The sequence below is a fragment of the Chrysoperla carnea genome, chromosome 3 (assembly GCF_905475395.1).
Source record: "Chrysoperla carnea chromosome 3, inChrCarn1.1, whole genome shotgun sequence".
NCBI classification, from domain to species: domain Eukaryota; kingdom Metazoa; phylum Arthropoda; class Insecta; order Neuroptera; family Chrysopidae; genus Chrysoperla; species Chrysoperla carnea.
In genome coordinates, this window is record NC_058339.1 from 19,537,949 (window position 1) to 19,553,629 (window position 15,681).

A 15,681-nucleotide genomic window follows, 5' to 3' on the forward strand; every position below is an offset into this window, starting at 1 on the left:
GTGTCCAATATTCTCTCCTGTAGAACAAAACTATAAAAAATTATTGCTATATTATTCACAAAGCAAAATTTGGGGTAAATCATATTAGGTTAGGTGAGGTTAAAGTGGCTGTTCTGGGGTGGGACACACTTAGACCATAGGGTCCGTTGTGATACCGAAAAAGGGTTGGCCCATTCCTACTCCACTACTCCATGAACCATTTTGAGCTGTTTAAGAACAGCAGGAGTGCTTTAACGTCGACGAACTTTAGGTAGCAGAGGCCGTCAAAGAGAGGCTGACTCAAGTAAGTTCATCTTCTCATGACAAGAGCTGGGCAGTGACAGAGAAGATGAGACATTGTCTCCTTCCCCTCAGTACTGTGACAGCTCCTGCAGTAGTCATGATACACTACCAGACCCAGGCGTTCAGCATGTCTGTCCCCAAACAGTGTCCTGTAATAGCCACAACAACTTTGCTAATATGGGCCCTTGGAAGTGATATAAGATCTTCGGAACGATTGCACTCAGACCATATCTGTCTTGTAGTACCACAAGTACGGTAAATCATATTAAAACTTTATATTTTCGCAATACAGTGTGAATATTTCAAAAATATCCACACTTGGCCTAATGTGATTATTGTTTTGATTGAAAACACGTTGATAACGAGGGAGAGGTTCAAAAATGATGTAAAAAATGGTACTTAGAGAATTTTAAGTTTCATTCCTTCATCCCTGAGCACTCCAACTTTGAAATTTCAAGTGGCACCCCCTACCTTGTCATTCTAAAGGGCATAAAATTCTCTATTTATCATTATACAAAAAATGAAATCCCAACTTTAAAATTTCAAACTACACTTTCTACTTTGTAATATCTTAATTGAAAGGGCATGCAATTCTCTCTTTAATAATAGTAAAAAAAATAAAATCGATCGATTGGTTAGGCTACACAGATTATGGAGGGTATGAACTCAATCTTGTGGGTAGTCTATATTAAGAACACCAATCGATCGATTTCATTTTTTTTATCATGGTTAAAGAGATAATTTTCCGAGTAAAATTTGGTTAAAAAACTTGTTGCTGCTTACACTTTTACTTGTCTACTATATTACGTTGTATTAATAAAAAAAATTTTAATTTGATTTGTCAATTACAAAGCAAACAACATCAAAGTACAATATACCTATAATAATCATAAATAATAAATAATTAAATATTTTCTAGAATTACTATTCGTTTCGTCAATTAGTTCAAATAATTATTTGTATACCTATATACAAATACAAACAAGTACACTTTAATTAGATAACTTTTATTTTCCATAAGAATAATAAAATTATTAATAATCATGTTTAATTGAAAATATTATTGAAACTTTTTTGTTCCATTCATTTTACATGTAGGTATTATTTTTATTTAAGTTTTTTCATACCACAAAAAATATTTGGTTTTTATTTTATACGTAAATTAAAATAATTAGATTTAATTACTATTGAATGTGAACTTAATGAAATTAATTAAGTATTATTCATAAAAATCATTACGAGGTATTTTAAAATTATTCTAAATATAAATTTTTTCTGTAATTTCAATTTAAAAAAGCTACTTTTTTATACTGATTACGAAACTTTATTAATATTTTCACATTGAATTTCCATTCTACGGAAAATAGATAATTTTTTAGGCACTAAAAAATCTCCCTAATTAAAATTTTTTTTTTTTTTTTTTTGAAAACACCTTTATGGTATCACAATCGGTTCTATGGCCTAAGTGTGTCTCTCGTGGAAAGATAATGTAACCTAATCAAACACAAACTTACTTAAGTCTAACTAAGTCTAATAGTATTTTTTCTATTTTTCAAATAACCTTATTAACTCTTTGGGAATAGTTTTTTAGCCATACATACCTACCGAACTGTTTGCATACAAAGCTATCGAATAAAGTAAAACGGTAAATTTCCTTCCATATTTGCTACTCTATGCTTTCCAATTTTTCCTATTATTGGTACGTAAAATTATCAAAGAGAATAAATGAAAGTGCAAGGTATATGAAATGAAATTCACCTGAGCGGTGGACTAACCCAAAACAACTCCAAATCAGCAGTTTAGCCAGTTGAGCTATTAGAATTAGGTGTGAAAAAAACCGGTCAAAGTATATTTTTAATATCATATTTAACCATGATGTAAAAAATGACAAAAAGAAAATAATTTCAATTATTTTCAAAAATAATTAGCCGTTCCCAAAAAACAAATATGAAAATATAAAAAAAAATGCAAAGTATAATTATCATCTCCATTCAAAGAAAATCTATTTTTGGTATTTCCAAATCACCGCACCTTTTAAATTATAGGGTCTTTAATATTTCTTAGTAGGTGGTAAAATACAATTAAAATAAATTATTAATAGATATATTATTTATATTAATTACAGTGTACTTAAATACAACATTTGTTAGAACGAGAGCCCATAACCAAGTCAAAAATTCCTGATTCTTTATGCCTGCCTTTTGAATGATTGATAAATGCAATTATTTTATTCAAAGGAAAATTAATGTTTTATCAGGACTCGTAAGCTATACATATATGTAAATTATTCAAGAAATGAATCTTTCGGCTAACGTCTATTTTTTGTTTACTGTATATGTTAAAAGAAAGTAACTGTGAATACAATACAAAATTTGTGGAAAAGGGAAATACAAAATTCATTTTTCAACCCGAAACTTACAAACTTCCCACCAATTTTTATACCATGTATATGAAATATGCCAAGGTATACTAAGAACAAAGTTTGGGTATAGATGATTCTATGAACACAATTTGGGTATAGATGTTCATAAAATCATCTAATCGGATAGTCCATTTCCGGTTGTCTGTCTGTCGTCTGGCTGTCGTCTGTCTGTCGTCTGTCCGTCTGTCATCACGATTACTCAAAAACGAAAAGAGAGCTAAAATTTTTATAGCGTGCTTAGGCCGAAAAAGTGAGGTCGAGTTCGTAAATGAGCAACATAGGTCAATTGGGTCTTCTTCCTACGGATCCATATTGTAAACCGTTAGAGATAAAACAAAAGTGTAAATGTAAAAAATGTTACTTATAAAAAAATATACAACTTTGGTTTGAAACATTTTTTCGTAAACATCACTGTTTACCCGTGAGATCGCAAATTATGCGCAAATTGTATAGTATGTATTATATGGGAATATCAGTTATATATGTGTAACATGTATGTATGTATGTATAACAGAGTAATCAGCACTATCTTTACATGGTATTTCAACAATTAACACAGTCAATTGTTTATTTTCACTTGTTATCTATATCTTCAAAGAAAAATCGACGAAGAAAAGAAAAATCTTAAAATTCGATTTCGAAACCACGGTTAAAGCCTCAATTTTTTATATTGGGAAGCCTTATCTTAACAATATCACAAAATCAGGCATGATCAAATAATCTCAGATATTTAATTACATTATGAGCTCACGGTCTGAATAACGTAATAAAAGTGTGAATACATTTATATTAATTAACATACATACACATATGAAATATACTTTATTCATAATTGCATTTCAAATTGACAAGATTCATTTTAAAATGAGATTTAAAAAAAATTAACACAAGATTGTTCAAAAAAACGTTCCTATATTAATATATATTATATAGTCATTACCCGGAAACTAATCACAAAATAATTATAATAACATTTTTAAAGAACTAATAATATAAAGTAACCTTGAACATTTAATTGTAAGAAATATCCTACTTGGTACCCACTAGTACCAAATTAAGTATATTAATTTTATGATTGATTTAAAAAAAGACATTCAAACTATTCCGAGCAACAAAAAAAAACTCATCAAATTAGCCAACAGGTATTGAAACATTTCTTTGTGACGCAATAAATTTATGGTAGTTCTATCCCAACAGCCCAGGTCAAAAATTATTGGGTTTTTATACGTATCTACATAACTACTGTACAACTCACATTACTGTCTCACACATATACTAGAAATGAATACACATATGCCGCTTGAAGCTGTCTCGTTATATGCCATATAAAATATATGAAATGAGAAGACGTTTTATGGATACGTTCATATGTATAAAACAAAGAGAGAATGCAGACTGTGTGTTATGATTATGTGTTAGTGTGTGTTATTGGTATTGTATGTGTCCAACTTCAAGTGATGAGTCTGACCGAATGTGTTTATCCCTCTTTGTTTTATACATAAGAACGTACATGAGAAGTCTTCTTACTTCATATGATATAAATGGCTAACGATTCTCCTTCATTAAAATAATTTTTACCATTTTACCATAATGCAATATAATGTATTACATATATTTCATGAAACTACTTACAACTGAATATATTGTTTTACAATTCAATTGAAGTTTTACCGTAATAACATACAATGTAAATGTGATGTACACTTTGTAAGATTTGAAACATATATTTAATAAATAAAAGATAGTATCTCAAGTGTCACCGATGACAATCGAATTTTTCTTATATTCATGTGTTAATTTTTTAATAACAAAACAGAATAATAAATTTTCATCAGACAATAGTTGTAGGTTAAACACCATTTAAATTCATTAAACACTCATGGAAAATAATTAATACGTTATTTATTCAGATTAAAATAGAATAATAAGAGATAAGAATGCGAAACTGTTACTAGCGTTGCATCCATTGCCTACTGTAAAATTCAAATTCAAAAACGGTAAAATGTGGGTGTCATTATTTTCGGGAAAAAAAATGTATCTAGTTTTGTTTTCCGAGGGAAAATTCCGGTTTAACTACGGTGAACTTCGTTTTTTTAGTCATCAAATCCACTTTCTTAAGAAAAATTTTTCTCTTAAATTTCAATTTTCAGTACAATTTTTTAAAGCTAACAAGTGGTAATCAGGGCCCAAAATTTGAGGTCTAAGAAAATAATTTTGCAGACAAAAGTTGTTTCTTTGATGTTTTGCATCAAAGAATCTACTGCAAAAAATTGATCCTTGTTTGGTCCGAAAAGCGCACTCAAAGAATAAAAGTAGAGAAATTTCTTTCATTTCCCCCGAAAATAAGAAGAGTTGTTTATCGATTTTAGATATTCGTTTTTAAAAAATTATGTAAAAACTTATAAAACAATAATTTTTATGCTCCTAGCGCCTGTCAATGGAGATACCATCTAAATAAAAACAAAAACAATTAAAATTTTCAACGAAATCTAAACGTGTCAATACACTAACAACTCTTTCAACGAGTATCGAATACTAATTAAGTAATATATTACGAATATTATTATTGATATTCGATATTGTTCTTTTAAATTAATAAAGGCACTTACTTACGTATTGAATGCATCACAATAAAAACATACATACATATAAATAAATTATTATTGTTGCTAAATATTCATTTGTTGTTCAAATAACAAACTGACATATGTTTTTTTTAATATCATTTCATTTGAATTTGTTGTGTGACGGGATTCAATTATTATTAAATATTGTTACATAATTGTAATGATATTATAGTCATTTATAATTATAACATCAATAATGTTTTAAATATTGAAATTATATTATTACAAAATATAGTTAAAATTGAATTTTAAACAACTGTTGAAAAGGTTCCAATCAAAAAATAGGGACTGCCGATAGAAGTGAAAACTTTTAGTATAAAAATTTGAAATTTTATAACATTTGAATTAAAATTATCAACATCAACCTGGTTTTCACATCTATTGACACTCTGAGCAACAATTATATGCATGTTTATATGGTTTTTAATTATTTAAATATATTACGGGCTGTACAAGATTATGACAAAATATAAATGCAATTCAATTGAAATAACGCAGCCCTAATGTTACACAATACCTCAGATGTATAGCTACAGATATACTGCTATAAGCTTCTAGGCGCGCGCACAGCATGTCGGTAACGAGAATCCATTACATTTTCCCTTACCAAAAAGTGCCCAACGTCGCTAAAGAAGTTTACACTTCAAAACCGTGTGGCATTTATTAGAAAACTGTATATTAAAATCCTCTATTAAATTACCAACTGTGGCATGTTGACAAAGTGGAAGCGTTTTTTATCCGCGATCTAGTAATAGTGATCGAATCTGAAAAAGAATAAGTTTGACAAAAGGAACGGTCTAGGATGGAGTAGTAGTCTGTGAAGTGACTACAACTCTATGGACTATCAATCAAATGTCAGAATATTTGACGTCAACAGAAAACACATGTAAGTAATTTTTTTCACTTAAGTTAATTTATTGAATTTAAATATAAAAATTCTTTTTTTTTTGTTTTTTGAGTTTACAAACATGTCTTACTAAAGTTAAAAATCATTAAATGAATTTAAAAAAATAAGAAACTAAAAAAGGATCACAACTTCACAAAAATCACAAGGCGACATAACCTTATTAAAGTAAGTTTCGTTTTTTTTTTTTTTTTATTATTTTTGTTTTATTAAAAGGTGTGATTCTAGTGTGAATTGAACATTTCCGATTTTGGCGTAAAATTCTTCTTGTGCAGTGAACCAATTCACTATCCTCGGTATCTGACCCGTGACTCGATTTAGTCAAGCATTACACGGGGCAGAATACAGCGAAGATTAAAGACCGCGAAGTCCAGCTCCGAGCGAGTTTTCGAGACACCCGTAAATAGGGCTGTCTAAACTCGTGGTCAGCTACCTTCTAATGCGGTATTGGTCCACATACACAACAAAATTTATATATTTTAATGGAAATCGAATCGGAAATGTTCAATCGCTTATTTTAAAACTACGTATATTAAACGTTTTTTGAATTTTTTTGTAGGAAAATCTCCAATTACTATTAGGTACGGATTAAAACAGAAGAAACAAATAACAACCGTACCTTAAAATCTAGGAAAAACCACCATAGGAAACCGAGCGGTACACAGCCAAACAAACAACACCAGCCGTTGATGAAATGTCCAGGTATAATTAATTTGATCGTTATGTAAGTCCACTTCTTTGAAGTTAAAACCAATTATCTTTATTTCCAGATTAAATTGCCCCATCAATCCATCAATTGTACGATGTAATATTAAAACGTGCTCGCGTTGCGGGCACGAACGTGTATATTATTGATTTTAATAAATTTTATCTTTGATGTGTACCATTCAACGGTGATTTTTTTTTTTTTTTCAAGAGTAATTCCGTCGTTGATTATCCCAATCCATGAATTGTCGATGTAATATTAAAAACGTGCTCGCGTTGCGGGCACAAACGTGTACAATTATTAATTTTAATAAAATTTTTATTCGAAGTGTATCCTTCAATGGTGATTTTTTTTAAGAGTAATTCCGTCGTTGATTATCCCAATCCATGAATTGTCGATGTAATATTAAAAACGTGCTCGCGTTGCGGGCACAAGCGTGTAAAATTATTAATTTTAATAAAATATTTATTCGAAGTGTACCCTTCAATGGTGATTTTTCAAGAGTAATTCCGTCGTTGATTATCCCAATCCATGAATTGTCGATGTAATATTAAAAACGTGCTCGCGTTGCGGGCACAAGCGTGTAAAATTATTAATTTTAATAAAATATTTATTCGAAGTGTACCCTTCAATGGTGATTTTTCAAGAGGACCTAATTTTTAAATTGTCTCATCTTATCAGCTCGGTTCTGTATTCATACGCCGCTACGTTGTTATTGTTTGTTAAATTTTAATAATTGTTGCGCGTGGTGGCTATTCACACGTTAGCGTGTACTGACGTCCGTTCACACGCTAGCGTGATTTTAATTCAATTTTTTTTTTTTTTTTTATTATTTTATTTTTCACTTTTGTACATATTTCTTTTCGTGTTCGTGTGTTTTAATGATTGTTACCCCTTCTGTCCCAATCCGTATAATGTTTTTGATCGTGCTTATTACTCTAATTTAAAAGATTTTTAATTACTGTCAACCAAACCTACAATCAAAATACTTTGAACCTTATTGAACGGTTCAACCGGAAAAAATTAAAATATACGGTAAAAAATTGGCCTTAATAAGTCTATCAAGAAATTTATAAATATAATTAATACTGATATATAGACTGCATATTTTACAAGGTGTTCAATAATTGACTGCAGAATTGTCAAGTTATATTTTTCATTCTTTTAAATTTTTATTAGACCCAGCCCAGTAACCTGTGTGTATTATTACATACCATGGTAATTACTGGGAGGGTTTTAATAAATATTTAAAGGTGAGATAGATAATTTGTTAATTAAATGCAACCATCCATCTCACTTTTATAAAACTTTATTAAACCCCACCCAGTCACGATTAAGACATCCGTCTATTTCTAAGTATTCTATCATTGGATAAATTTATTAATTGATTTGGTTAATTATTTCGGAAATTAGGCTTCGAATGAAAAATTTGGTAAAGAGCTTTTTCGTTCGTTTTTATAAGCTTATTTAGGAAATCAATTATGGAGCACCTTGTATAGAGGAAAAAATTTGTATATTATTTCTGATTGAATATATTGAAGAGTCAAGTAATGGGTACAAAATATTATTAATTTTATGTCAAGGTGTCAGATTTACAAATTATCAGAATTAAATATTCCCATTCATATCAGGTATCACTAAATTCATATTGGCTGTCAAATCATTTATTTATATATTTATAGAAAATATAATTCTTTGAAATACTACACTTTCTAGCTATCATTCAGATAAGAAAATAATAAATCATTTTTATGTTTTATACATAATACATTCGTTCAAAGTAAAACGTATACATTTTATTTTAATGGGCATTACTGAATTTGTCAAGAAAAGGCTATTAGTACACTGAAAATTCCAAATTATAAGGGTCCCCTCCAGAATACACCATTAGTGTCTATTGTGTGCTTGTCTTGCCCAGCAACCACCAGCAACAGATTCAAGCTCATCACACCATCTTTTAGTTGGACGACCTTTGGAATTAATAATTGTCGAGATGATATTTGGCATATAGCTCCTTATATGTTCTATAAAAGAATTTAACACATCTTTACCTTTGAAAAGACATTTCCAAAATTATGTCAGTTCTGCCACATAGAAACCGCATTGGTCACACGCTGGTTATTGGGATGTGCCAAAATGTTGGTGTTTTTCAAGTTAAGGAAGTTGATCGATGTAATTTGATACAAAATCATGTGTGATAGTGTTAATTTGCTTGTGTAAAGTTAAATGGTACAGTGATAATAGAATCGCTAATGACTCAATTGTTGAAGCGACCTTAAATAACAAAAAAAGTTTTATTGAGATTTATATTACATTAAAAAAATTATTAGATCAAAATCTCATCTAGCCTTATAGTGATCTTGAATTAAATTATGACCCCCACGATGATTTAAAGTCTAATCTGGCTTTTATAAATGATAAGAAAAACAAAATAACTCTGTAAATCCGGAAGATAAACAAAATTTAGAAAAAATCGAAAAATTCGAAAAAAAAATTTTTTTCCCAATTTCGATAAAAATCAGTATATAAGGTAATTTTGACCTGAAAAAAACAAAAATCGTATTTATTTTATGGTTAGAGTCTGAGAAAATCGTTCTTCGAGTTACAATTTCGACGATATCTCGGAAACTATACATCCAAGTGTGATATTAACCCGATTTTTGTTTTTTTTGAATCAAAATTACTCAAGAAAATGTTTTTAATACAAATCGGACACAAAAAAATTTTTCCGATTTTTTGCAATTTTTTTAAGGGGTACCCCTTTGACAGAAATCGAGAAAACCACGAAAAAATTTTTGATTCGGATTTTAATAAAACTTGGTTTATAAAGTAATTTTGACTCAAAAAATACCAAAATCGTATTAATTTAACGTTTGAGTGAACAGTTTTTGAGATATCGCCTAATATGATGTATAAACAGTTTTTTTTTTCGAATCGATTCTAGAGATATCTCGAAAAATACTCGACTATTCATCAAATGAACTGAACTTTTAAATTTTAATTAAATTAACATGAATTGAACAATTCATTCTGCTAAATTTATCGAGAAAATGATTTTAATAAACATTAAGTTCAAATAAGAAACAATTTTTCTAGGACTCTGGGTTTTCCATTAAATAATTTTCAGACTCACGGTCAGATGCAATCTCATAACAAGATGTCCGCTTTGAATTCGACACATCATTTTTTCAATAAAACTTACTTTTCATGTACATCACGTTTGTCAAGATAAAAAAGTGGCACCCCTCGTTTTATATGATAAATAAAATTTTGATTTATTAGATTTAAGATTTACATCTACACGAGAACAACACGTGAGGTAATTATATTCCTTGTTATTTATATAAATATAATAATATTACCTAAAGCCAAATACATATAATTAAAATATATTTAATTATATTTAAAAACAAATATTTTTTTTTATATTATATTCTAATTTAGTAATTACCTCATAATAATATTATAACTTGGTATTTTTTATGAAATTCAGTTTAATTTCAATAAAATATAATATTTTACAAAAACTATTATATAATATAACAAGTGAAAACAAACAATTGATTGAGTTAATTGTTGAAATACCATAAATAGAAAGTGTTGATTACGAAATCGTTTGTTTTTTCGCGTCATGTCAGTAAAGGGAAATAGTCAGCCATACATGACTGGTATTCTCCCATATAATACATACTATACAATATTCGAACCCAATTTGCGCGCTCACGGGTTAACAGTGATGTTTTCGAAAAAATATTTCAAACAAAAGTTGTTTATTTTTGTAAAAGGAACATTTCTTACATTTAAACCTTCGTTCTATCTCTAATGGTTTACAAGATGGATCTTACGATCCCAAGACCGACCTATGCTGCTCATTTAAGAACTTGACCTCAGGTTTTACGACCTGAGCACGCTGTTTTGAGTTATCGTGATGACTGATGGACAGGCAGACAGACAGGCGACCAACCATCAATATATTTAAGCATTACAAACTTGGGACTAAACTTAGTATACCTTGATATATTTCATATATACATGGTATAAAAATACCAAAATAATTTGCAAAAATGTAAATGTAATTAACATAATATAATGAAGGCGTATCACATAGAGGTATAAACATATTTCAAATTACATTAAATACTGGACACGATCAATTTTAGAAAGTACCTTCTATGTGTGTATAATTTAATTTAATTTGTAGAAAATAAAATCATTCCTATTAATACCATAATTTCCGACCGACTTTGATAAACGAGGAGGTTCTCAAATCGGTTGTCTGCTTAAGAAAATTCCTGAAACTTCTTTGAGAAAAATTATCCTTAAAAGTTGACATCAATCATAGAACTATTTAACTTACATTTGTTTTAACTTAGTATTGCTTTTTTTGTTACTAGTTTTATGTTATCTAATGACTCCTCCTTAAAAAAGCGCCTTTATAGACTAGCTATAGAGAAATACCCGGTATATTACAACAGTTCTTTAATTTCGCATAAAGAATTAAACATTATATTCAGTTGTTATCGCTTATGTTTATTCATTATATAATAACAAAGATGTTTTCTATTTAGATTAAATGAAAACTATATGCAACTGAAGGAGACCAATTTAATGTGACTTAAATTATTGTACATTATTATTTTTTTTACGATCAACCAATTTATATTGTCTTGGCATGTAAAATTTGGTTTTTACAGCAATCAATATGACGCGCATTTAATGCAATTTTATTGTTTGTCATGGTTTAATTTATAACCATATATAATTTGTAAGGAAAATAGTATAAAATGTAAAATGGAAAATGAAGTATTGTATTATAGATAACCAAATCAGCTTATAAATAACGTATTTCGACTACCAAGTGGTCATCATCAGTATGAATTAACTAATCGTAATTACTCTTACCGTGTATGTTACTCGTTGCTAATTTGGTGACGGAGAGCAGTCCACCAAGAAGTTTGGAAGTTTTTGTTTGTATTTATTCAATAAAAATATGCACGCTTTCAGAAAATAAATTTTACGTCTCCATCAGAAAACAATAAAAAAAGAGAAAAGGTATTATTGGAATTTCCACTTTTCTCCAATTGCTAACACTCGACTTTGTTCCAAGTTGGGCATAAGTTACAAGAAAAAAAATTGAAAAATTTACATCACTTATGAACTCGAACCAGTACAAAATATAATAATCAAAACTAACAGAAGATAAAATCGCTTTACTAATCAAAATTTAAATAATCATTTTAATAAACCACACAGTACCTTATGTCATCATTACTAATAACAATAGAACGAATAGATTAATATTTATTGTTAAATATACAGAGTGATTTCTTAGGTCACAAAAAAACTATTTGACGAACATTTTTTTTAACTGCTTACAAACTATCAACTCTTTTAAATTTGTCCAAAACTCCGAGGATATGTTTTAACGGACTTTGCATTCAATGTTCCCAGAACCAAGAATAGCAGCTTAGTGATTTATCTCCACGGAGTACGGGTGAACAGAGCATTGGATCATTTAATTACTGAGGAAAATTTAGTGTGTAAGAATAAGTATGTGATCTTCTAGGGTCAATCGGAAATGGAGCTAAATCTATCAATTTTTTCACAATCTGGAATCTCTTTTTAATAACTCATAGAACTCAATTTTTTAATTCATATTTTGATATTTAGATCCTAATCAATAGTAAAAATAGTACCCTAATTTGTAATAACAATTACCAAATTTCGGAGAATATTTGATCAGTTTGTTCCTTGTAATAGCTTAATTGTAAGCTAAGAAATCATCTTGTACTATTAATACAGTTTTTTTAATGTCATTTGTCAACATATAATAATTAATTATTATTTAAAAATAAATTGTTTTGATTTATAATAATAATCATAAATAATTATAATAATATTGTTAGTGTTCACTCTCTCCTCGACATAGCGATAATGACCTAGTAAAACGGAAGGATATTAATATAACAATTTTAATACTTTATTGTTAATAATTTTTTATTTAAAATATAAAAAAAAAAAAATAAATAAATAAAATTTTATCTATTTATTTATTAAAAATATTAACATACATATGTTTATTTTAAATTGCAATTTTCACTTTTTTTATTGTAAAAAAATATTAATTAAAAAGTAATCAAAAGTAAGTTTTTATGATTCTTTAATTTAAGTAAATAATTATTTAAATATTGTATACGAATGTTTTTAAATGCGCGTGTTTAACAAATTTAGCGTCTTATAAAGCAAATTTTATGTTGAAATATAAATTTTCAACATTTTCTTATTTTGGAAACAAATATTAAAGGGCGCTAGCTAAACAAGTGAAATTTACAAAATTTAAAAAACCCGTGACTAATTTTTCGGGTACAGAACTATAAACTCACCTTGGAAACATATATCTAATAACACTCTCCATTAAATTACCTTTTTCTGAAAGCCTTTTCCAAACTAAGTCGATTTTGAAGATCATCGCCTATTTTTTTGTTTTTTTCGAGTACGATACCCTAAACTCGCAATTGAAACATAGCTAAGAACAAAATTTGCAGAGTTATTGCAACTTTATTTTTTATAGTATACTAAAAAACATTTGTGTTTGGAAAATGATAAACTTGTTTGGTAATTTTGTTGTGCTTTTTTTTAACAAATAGTTTGTAAGTATTTATAATTATTTTTTTACTGTGTATCGTTCGTAAAATATATTTTGTATGCGTGTCAAGGTTTGATAAGACACTCACAATAATAAGTCTGATTTTTTTTTTATGTTTTCAATTGTTATACCTACTGCGACTTACATATGATTTACAGTCGCCGTAATTTTTCAACATTATTCATTAAAAAAATCACAATAATTTTTACAAAAGCATTACTTATATTTTTTATCTGAAAAATTTTTATCCTATTGAATTTATGAAATAAGTCAACAAAATTTCTTAATTCACTGGACTTAAAAGTAAAAAAACACTGCTTTAAAGACTCCACCTCTCTTGATATCACTTATCCCTTTTCCATAACACTCGAAAGGATTGTTTGACACAGCTAAAATATATGCAGTTTTCAATTTTTTAAAGTGTAAAATAGTCATAATTCATTGAGTATATCAGAAAAGGTGGCCATGAATTGTTTGAACATTTACTATTTGAAAATTTTACAGAAATCTTTAGTTTATAGTTCAAAATGATGACCAAAGAATTCTTTTCTTTACAAATTATAGCTCATGTGCTATTCTGATGTATAAGCAACATTATTATTCAGTTTCATTCAAATCCATTCATTAGTTTTTACGTGAAAGCGTAACAAACAAACAAACATCCTTACATTCACATTTATAAAACATAGGGAAGGGATTTAATCTTGAAATCAGACTAGTTCCTCGGTGCAAGAAATTGTTCTTGTCGCAAGAAAATTTGCACAAAGAGAAATAAATATTTATTTTTTTATGTTACTTGCAACATTTAGAAAAAAGGACTTCATTTTATTTTAACTGGTTATCTATTCAAATTAAATAAATTTAGGTTACAACGACCGTGAATTTTTTAGTAAACTGATTTATAATCGAATAATAAATAATATTTACCAAATAAACAAAAAGAAATTTACGTAGTTAATTAATATGTGAGTACACACTAAAATATAATAATTTTGATGCATACTTTTTTATTAAAAGTTAAATATCATAAAAAAAAACTGGGTAATATATCAATTTTAAATAGTTTTTGGTATTGTTGATTGCACGAATATCTAATTAAATTTTTGTTTAGTACACATAACCTTCAAATGATAATAATAATTGTCATAAATATTTTGAACATATTCAAAATGAAACACAACTTAGAACTTAATTAACAAAATAACAAATAAACGTAATAATATACCTTGTATAGCTGTCAGTCAGTAGGTAAATATTATTAATATACCGGGTATTCTATTTTAAACGGACCATTAGAAGGGAGATATATACCAATCTACTATAGGGATCATTTTCGGGATCATTGAGTCCAACTTTATGTTTTTAAATGGAAAGCTAAATTTATAATTTTTTGTAGCAAGTTTTTTTCTATAGTAAAAAATATAAAACGCCAGAAATTTGAATAAGTAGCTATTTAAAATCGAACACCCTGTGTATATGTAATGATTTTTTTACAGATAATATTACAATAGTACTTGCACCAGTAAACTAATATTGTTCAACATACTTAAGTTATAATTGTTTTATATAATAATTATTAATGAATGTCTGACTTTTATTATTATTCTACAAAAACTATTTCAAATTCATAAATTATACGTATATGTACTTTTTTTAATCAGTAAATAAATGGTCAAGGTGGCATATTCAATAAATTAAATATACTGCTTCAAAAACTAAAATGACAAAATATTTGCTTAACTCAACAAAAAAAAATTTATTAGTTGTTAATATACGCCTCTAAATAAAATTTTTTATTGTTTTTTATAGCCATTTTTGAGTACCAACCAATGAATTTATTCAGAACCATTAAATGGAATTTTTATAATTGTTAAAATTGACTGTGAATCCATAATGCAACGAAATTTCTTTGATTCTTTTGTCACCCATTTAAAGAATTAATAAAGATAAGGGTTTTCAATTTTAAAGATTTTCGTAGTTCTCTGTTTTTCATGCATGTTGATTATATTTAAATATAGCCATTAACAATACAATATATAGAAATAAATGAGAAAAAGTTTACAACAGTCGACAGAATTGGCAAATCGAAAAATA

General features: G+C 27.9%; 1 protein-coding gene and 1 long non-coding RNA gene across 2 annotated transcripts in view; one reads left to right on the forward strand and one right to left on the reverse strand.

Moving 5' to 3' along the window:
• LOC123295398 (UNC93-like protein) overlaps positions 1-15,681 on the reverse strand; it is a 124,726-nt gene that overhangs the window by 90,760 nt on the left and 18,285 nt on the right. The window lies entirely within an intron of this gene.
• Positions 6,295-7,017, forward strand: LOC123295399. The gene is made up of 3 exons (XR_006535150.1): positions 6,295-6,403; positions 6,795-6,937; positions 7,006-7,017. It is a non-coding gene; the product is annotated as an uncharacterized LOC123295399 (long non-coding RNA).